General features: G+C 39.7%; 1 protein-coding gene across 1 annotated transcript in view; it reads right to left on the bottom strand.

The window, feature by feature from the left end:
• IRF6 (interferon regulatory factor 6) overlaps positions 1 to 716 on the bottom strand; it is a 58,864-nt gene extending 58,148 nt beyond the window's left edge. The window contains exon 1 of the mRNA XM_060772825.2: positions 693 to 716. The gene's annotated coding sequence lies outside the window, so the exon portion shown is untranslated. The remainder of the gene's footprint in view (positions 1 to 692) is intronic.
• Positions 717 to 8,573: the final 7,857 nt, after the last annotated feature.

Below are 8,573 nucleotides of genomic sequence, written 5' to 3' on the forward strand. Positions count from 1 at the left end.
GATTTGGTCTGAACAAATAGAAAAAGACTGGCCAAAGCCTGTCATTGCACATCCAATGCTTGGTTGCACAGTCCGTTTGCAATGTGGCATATCTAACTAGAGCTTGGAAGTAACAAGTTACAAGTACATAAATGTGTGTGGGGGAGGGGGGAGTGTAAGGAGCATATAATGGAATCACTACTTCAAAAGTAACCAAATTAAAATAATATTATTTTATAATTCTGGCTTCTAGTTACTTTCAATAGTCACTGACAACATTTTTAGGAGTAATGTGCCATTTAATCTGATTTTTTACGTTTTAAGATTCCTTCCTCCCTTAAAAAAAGTAATTAAGGAGCAATAGCTGGAATAATAAATGATATAAATAAATAAATTTCTTCACCACTGTAGCAAGTAATGGCAACTTTTAAAATATTGCAATTAGAGTTGTGCACAGAATTCATTTCTCCCATTTTCTTTGTTTCTTTCATTTCTTTTGGTAATTTGGAAGCATGTAATGGGAACCCCCCCCCCTCCCTGTATGAAAATCAGGTGCCACGAAAGCAAGTGGGAGCTGATCCCAGCTCCAAGCCTGCTTTTCATCATCACAGTTTAACCTTTTTTTTTTTTACTAATCCCCCAGCAAACAAAAAGTAAACCCTAATTCCCTGAAAACTACTCTCCTCTTCCAGGAAGTCATTGCTCTTCCTTACCTGTAAGTGGGAAGCCTCCTTAAAATGCCTTGGAATGGAAAGAGTGCATGGCTGGCTGGTGTGGTGTAGCCCCGGGAGAGAAAGTGCACATGTCTGCAGCTGAGCGCCTCCCAAAATTTGCCTCCTTGTCTTGGAAAGAGAGTCTGCATGTGCCCAGAAAGCATGCACCTGCATGGAGGCCCTGGAAGTGCGTGCCTGCCAGTGCCTGCAGCCGAGCGCCTCCTCTAGAGTAAGAAGCAGACTTTGCCTCCTTGCCTTGGAAAGAGAATGCATATGTGGTGGGCAGACCCAGAAAGTGTACATGTCTGCCAGTGCCTGCAGCCAAGCACCTCCTCTCGAGTAGAAAGAAATAGCAAATGAGAAGATGCCTCCTTAAAGTGCACAGGAAAGGGGAGCCTGGGGAGGCCCCCCCTCCCCCGTAATGGGTCAATAGAAAATGGATCTTTTGGCACCCCAGAGCAAAAAGAGATATCTGCCCTCCTGATTTTGGGAGGCTCCCAAAAAACAGATTGGGATCTCCACCAAAAGCTGGGACACCAAACAGATAAGGGTTTACCCCGAATGCACAACCCTAATTGCAATGTTTTGGAAAGTACATTTCCAAAGCTCTGCAGCTACCATGCATGAGTTATGCACAAGCTATTTTTGGTTTTTTTAGACCAATAGATCAAAGATCTCCATGTCAGGTTGCACTAACATGTATTTTCTTTGGTCTTTTATTATAAACCTTTTGTACTGTTCAAGTCTTGTGTTCAATTATTTGCTTTCTTAAATCTAGAAACATAAAATGAATTGCAATAAAATGTTTTTAATAATACAGAACAGGTGTGAACTTCTGGTTACCTAGTTTTACAGGTGTGAACTTATGGTTACCTACTTTGTGATGTGCTATAGCTTCCAACTTTGATTGTGGTACAGTGTGACATCATCTGCAAATTCTCCTCTTTAATTTATTTATTGTCAAGGGGGGGGGGACTAATTTGGGGGCCCTCCAGAAATGGCAGATAGTACCTCTTTCCCAAACATAAGGAACACATTTTTTTTATTTCGTGGATATTGTACTTAGTTAAAACATCCTCAAAGCTTGTTTACATATGGACAACTTGCAGGGTATTGTGCTCCTGTCACCTCATAGACAATGAATAAATAAATATCTATTCTTCTATAGCAACTATAAGGTGTAGAAACAGGCCAAGTCAGTCATCATCTGCTCCCCATTCCTTTAGATGTGGAAAATATAACTGGAATCAATGTGTCTGCTCTGAAGACTCTTCTCTGGGATGTAGGTAGAAGAAAATCCAAACAAAGAAACAGCTATTTAGCTTCCAAGGAAATGAACATCCTGAGATTACAATTCCTTTTGTGTCAACAACCCTGAACTCTGAATGTTGAAATAAAGTCAAAGAAATGTGATCTACACATAAAAGGGGTACAGAAGACATTTTATGGGAGATCCTTTACTGCAAATGATGTACAGAATTCATACAACATTAGATTTGCTCTGAGTTGCTTCATAAATACAATCACCAACATATGGAAAACCGAATGGTCAAAACTAAAGTGTGGCAGGACACCAAAATATTTAAAATAACAGGTGTGGGTAAATAATGCATTCTGGGTGCCTTCAAAAAGTTGAGAAAAGGATGTGACAATTGCATACACATTGCACTGATAAAGTATTACTATCTCCTTTCACAGCATAAATTTAGGGCATCGTCATACCATGGATAGACATTGTTGCTTTCAATGTGTTGTTGTGCTGCAGGGTCTGTGAAAATGTATGAAAATAATCTGTTAGTAATCCCCTTTTCCTATAACAATTCAATAACCAAGTTGGGTTGTTGTTTTTTTTGTCGTGTCAGGAGCGACTTGAGAAACTGCAAGTAGCTTCTGGTGTGAGAGAATTGGCCGTCTGCAAGGACATTGCCCAGGGGACGCCTGGATTATTTTTGATGTTTTTATCATCCTTGTGGGAGGCTTCTCTCATGTCCCCATATGAGGAGCTGGAGCTGATAGAGGGAGCTCTTCTGCCTCTCCCCGGATTCGAACCTGCGACCTGTCGGTCTTCAGTCCTGCCGGCACAGGGGTTTAACCCACTGTGCCACCGGAGGCTCCACACACACAAAAAAAATACAAGTTCGGTAGGAGTTTCTAGACCTGGCATTGCCCAGGTGTTGGAGGGGCTACTTCCTCCCCTGGTGCCATCCTTTCTCTTTCTCTTCTTCCCTCGTCTCATACCTTTCCTTTCTCTCTCTCCCTTCCTTCCCTCCTTTTTCTTTCTTCCTCCATTCAGCTCATATAAATGTTAGCTTTCTTTCCCAGTGACATCCCAGAGGGCCACTTCACCTACCAACAGCCAAACCCTTCACCTACCAACAGCTAACCCAGTGACATTACAGAGAAGCACAAGTCTGTGTGGTACATACATACATACATACATACATACCTTTACTTTTATATACATATATGTTCTTGAAGTATGCAGATGCTGTCATTTCCCTCTGGGTGGTCCTGTTTAGTTGGCATAATATAAAATCACACATTTTGCTCTTTTTGGGTCTAGTCAAAGAAAGAATGTGTTTTTCATGACTGCAGGGATATACAGTCATGTCAAAGTGTGCTTTTTTCAGCAGGAATCGGGTTATAAGTGCACCTTTTTAACATGTGCTTTCTTCCTGTTAACCTGATCTCTCCTGCACTTTGGCTCAATGTAATTTAGCCACACACTCCTTTAAACCCGGTTACTTCTGAGTTTTACAGCATGTGTAGAATGGCTCTGAGTGGTTGAGTTCATTTCTTTTTTGGTCTTGACCTATTTTTTTCAGATTGTAATCATGCTGTTATATACCCATAAAAATACACATTTAATTCATAAAGTGATTTTGGGCTTGTTTTATTTTAAACATTTTAGCAGCTTTCACCCAAATGTTACAGTAGTGTTTCTACAATACTTGAGATATAGCCTTCTTTATAAGATCACCACAGGCAGTCCCCAAGTTATAAACATCAGACTTACAAATGACTCATAGTTAAGAACAGTGCTGAGACAACAGAAAGTGGGAGAAATCTATTTCTTGGAGGGGAAATTCACTCCTGAAAGAGTTATCATGGAGGAAAGGAAGCTCAACTGAAACTTTATCACCAATCCCTGTTTCCACAGCAAACCAAAATTTTCAAAATCAAAAACAAACACCACTCTTCCCTATGTGGTACAAAGTATGTGTATATATACATGTTCCAACTTACAAAGAAATTCAGCTTAATAACAAGCCTACAGAACCTATCTTGTTTGTAACTTGGGGACTGTATATGATTTGGCTATTGTAGAATTTAGCTAATATTTACTCCAACAATTGGTCATGCCTTAGGCCACACGGACCCTTCATGGCTCTTGTATAGTCACAAATAATTTGTAAATATTTTTCTATAACCATCTTGCACTAAAACAATCTTTACTTCTGTGTAAACAATCTACCCCAAACCAACACATGACTGAGAATACAATAGCACTATGAAGTTCATCACCTGTGTCTTTGCAAGCATCCTAGGATGCTTGTAGCACAGTTGATCCACAAAGCCCAGTACCACCCATCACATGATGTACACTTATTTCTGGCAAGGCTCCATCAATTAACTGTGGCTCAAGCATCCTACAATGCTTTGCCCAGAGGACGGAGGCTTCCTGTGTTACTGTAGGAGACAACTGGGCCAACGTGGAGGATGCCATGTGATGGGGAAGCATGACTGTAGGCGAAGCAGAACATGGGATTACCCTGCTGCCCCATGGATTCACCATGGAGGCTGGCAAATCTCCCCACTGCCACTCATCAATGTGATGAGGTCCTTACTTTTGGCCTTCTCTGTCAAAAAGTGCTGTTGTCTCACCCATAGGATTGAGCCATGGCTTTTAAGGTGGTATCAAACTGCATTAATTTGATAGTGTAGATGCACCTTATGCTAATCATTTTCCATATTACTATATGTTTCAGCTCTGATAGGCCATAGGCAGGCAGTATAGTTTTTAAAGAGTTGAAGGGCAGTATTGGGGGGAGGGGAAAGATTATGAGTTTTAAATGATATTTTAAGTGTTTTTATTATACTTTAATTCTTTTTTTTACCTTAATCCACACTGTATAATGTAATTGGTTTTTAAAATAATGTATTTCACTTTTTGAACTAAGGCCAAAGTGTAGTATTGTTAGCTACCTTGAGTCCCCATGAGAATAAGGTGGGATATAAATAATAATAATAATAATAATAATAAGAAGAAGAAGAAGAAGAAGAAGAAGAAGAAGAAGAAGAAGAAGTTCTTTTCCAAAGATCAGCCCTTCAAGTAAATAAGGGTTTAATTTTTCAATGGTTTAGTGGTGTAGTTATAGTAGGAGTGGGAATGAGGGCATTTTCCACGTGAGTCTTTCCTTCAGTCCCTTAAAACTGCAATCAAGCTTTTGGAAATATGGATTGGACATCCCATGACAAGATGCGGGCAAAATGACCAAGGGAATGTGGACACAGATTGCAAGTTTAAATAGTTCAATTTAAATAATTTTTCAGAAACACATATTTGGAGTATCAGACATCTGTAACTGGAATGAAATAAAAAGAGAATTAAAGGGACTCTACAGTTTATTGTTTCTTCTTATTGTTCAGCTCAGTAAAACTGCCTTTTCCAATTTAACTGCTTTGTACTGTTTGCCTAAGTTAGAAACTTCCAGTAAGCAATTTTCCAGTCCTACTGCCTAATTGAGATTGGATTGCTTTGATCCGATTTCTGATCAGGGTAATTTTGGAAACTGGAAGACACTTAAGAGAAGCTTAGATACAGCTTATTGGCTTCAGTGGAGCTGCAGCCACAACAACAATTTACAGGGGGATTGAATTCAAAGGCATATAGCTGTGTTAGTCTGGTATATCAGTATGCAATGGGATCTAGTAATACCTTAGAGACTGAGCGAATGAGGTTGGTAGCATAAGGTCTGCTCGTAGGCACTTCTCTTCACACATCCGAGGACATAGATCCAGTCTACAAAAACTTTGTGATACCATTTGTTGTCTTGGTTTGTCTTTAAGGTGCTATAAGATCCCTTTGTATGCTAACACGTTATAAGATAACTCAACTTTCTGTCCATATGAATTTTAAAATGCTCACTGACATAAGCTTCAAAGGGATCATCAACACTATCTTAAGATTAAACTACCTGTTAAAAACACATATTTGGGGAACATGGCAGCATAATCGCTGCCTGAATGTTGTCCAAAATGTTTTGAGCTGGCTCTGCTCGGCATGCAATTACAAAATTGGCCAGCTGATGGCAAGCTAGAAGAACAAACCAGAGTGACTCTCCATTACACAGGAAAGTAGGTGGGAAAGGCGATGACAAATCTTTCAAGTACTTTGAATTATTATATTGAGGTCAACAACATCTGAACAATGGGGCCCAGAACTAAGCACAGTATTTCAGATGTGTAGTCTGAACAAAGCAGAGTAGAGTGATACTATGATGCATTGTTGAAGGCTTTCATGATCGGAATCACTGGATTGTTGTAGGTTTTTCGGGCTATATGGTCATGTTCTAGAAGCTTTCTCGACTGATGTTTTGCCTGCATCTATGTCAGCCATCCTCAGAGGTTGTGAGGACCTCACAACCTCTGAGGATGCCTGCCATAGATGCCGGAAAAAGGTAAGGAGAGAATGCTTCTAGAATATGGCCATATAGCCCGAAAAACCTGCAATAACACTGTGATACACTCTTTGCACTATCCCTTGCCTAGCCCTTTTTAATTGACCATGCCCATTTTGTAGCCCTAGCCATGGGTTGTATTGAATCTTGTCTGATGGAGTTATTATTGCAATTGGTTTAAATTTTTATTGTTGTGTTCTAGTATGATTTATGTGTTTTATAATGCTTTATTTCAATCTGTTTGTATGATTTTCTTCTTGGCAATTGAATGTTTAGCCTTTTATGTTGGAAACAGCCCTGAGCCCCTACGGGGAGATAGGGTGGTATACAAATAAAGTATTTTTTTATTACTATTACTACCGCTACTATTACTTACCTTGATGTGCACACTGTGTGTTTCTATTGATGCAGCTTAGAATCCCATTGGCTTTTTAAAGCTGCCACATCATACTGCTGACTCATGTGGTCTACTAAGACTTCTAGGTCCCTTTCACATTTACCATTTTCAAGTCAGGTATCACCCATCCTACATCTCTACATTTGATTTATTTGATGGCTTATTTATTACGTAAGTGCAGTTTCTTACACTTCCGTTGAAATTCAGTTTTAGTTTTGGCCCATTTTTCCAAATCTGTTAAGGTCATTTTGAATCTTGATTCTGTTCTCTAGGGTATTAGTTACCTCTCCTAATTTGGTATCATGTGGAAATTTGGTAAGCATGACCTTTATGCCATCATCTAAGTTTTGTGTCCTGTAATACATTTGCAAGGTGAGCCCATGTGTCATGGTTTAAGTGCCAGATTCTGGGAGACCAGAATTCAAATTCGTGCTTTGCTCTGGAAACCCTGGGAAGTGCATTTTGTTCAGTCGTTTCCGACTCTTCGTGACCTCATGGACCAACATGGACAGCATGGATGTGCATTTAGGAAGAAGTATTTAAATTTCTCAGCTGAACAGCTTTATTATCTCTCTAAAATTCATATCACAATGTGTATTGGGCAATTAACATTGTATGTGTGTGCTACAACGGTGTAGGTCTAAAAATGTTTTCTGCTATGCATTCAGTTTCACAGGCAATGTTTTTAAGAATAGCTCAAGAGTTATGTTTATTTGTTGAGTTGAAAATTTCAGATCACATGCCGAGTGTACACTTTAATACTTGCATAATAAGTTGAGATAAACCCCTAACTCCATATCCACGTATTGGGTTTCGGATGATCTTTTTCACAGAAAAACACATTTGTAAATATTTTACAAAATAAGTGTGCATGTGATGTATCAAATATTTGGCCATTCACTCCTATCTGGAGAACTGTAATACACAGCATGGAAAGTTAGTTTGAAGAATGTAAAAATAATATAATGGCTCAAAACTTTGATAATTGATGTTCCATTCTAGAGGATTCACCATTCTATACAGATGTTCTGCATCTCGGATTCTCTGCATCTCAGATCATCATCCTACCCAGGGAATTGTCCTATTTTCCGTGTACTACCACAATGTCCTAAATCTTAGCTAGTATTGAAGTTATGGATTTGTAACATACAGTACACATAACTGGTCTGTATTCAATGAGACTTTGTAGTCTTATTGGAAACCTCAAAGACAGTCACTGGGCTGAAAAAAGGAAGTCTATTCAGCCTCTGAGGAGCCCCCAGTAGTGAAGCTGAGCTGCTGAACTTGCTAACTGAAAGGTTGCAGGTTTTAATCCGAGGAGCAGCGTGAGCTCCCACTGTTAGCCCCAGCTTCTGCCAATCGAGCAATTTGAAAACATGCAAATTTGAGTAGATCAATAGGTAGCACTCCAGTGGGAAGATAATGGCACTCCATGCAGTCATGGCGATCACATGACTTTGGAGGTGTCTACGGACAACACTGGCTCTTCAGTTTAGGAATGCAGTTGAGCACCAACCCCAGAGTCGGACATGACTGGATTTAATGACAGGGGAAAACCTTTACCTTTACTATTCAGCCTCTGATCAGACAGCAAAGATGGCACTTTTACCACATCTTTGAGCAAGCAAGACTGTAACAATCAGAAGTAAGAACCCTGTCTTGTCACATCAGAACTGACCTCCTTTACGTGATCCAGAGGTACATGGACTGGAGGAGGGGATTGGAACAAGAGATGCTATTTCAGTTGTGCAGATATAACTAAGTAGCCAATATAGGATTCTGGTACCTATTTTTAGGTGAGTA

This window comes from Anolis sagrei, chromosome 4 (assembly GCF_037176765.1).
Source record: "Anolis sagrei isolate rAnoSag1 chromosome 4, rAnoSag1.mat, whole genome shotgun sequence".
NCBI lineage: Eukaryota > Metazoa > Chordata > Lepidosauria > Squamata > Dactyloidae > Anolis > Anolis sagrei.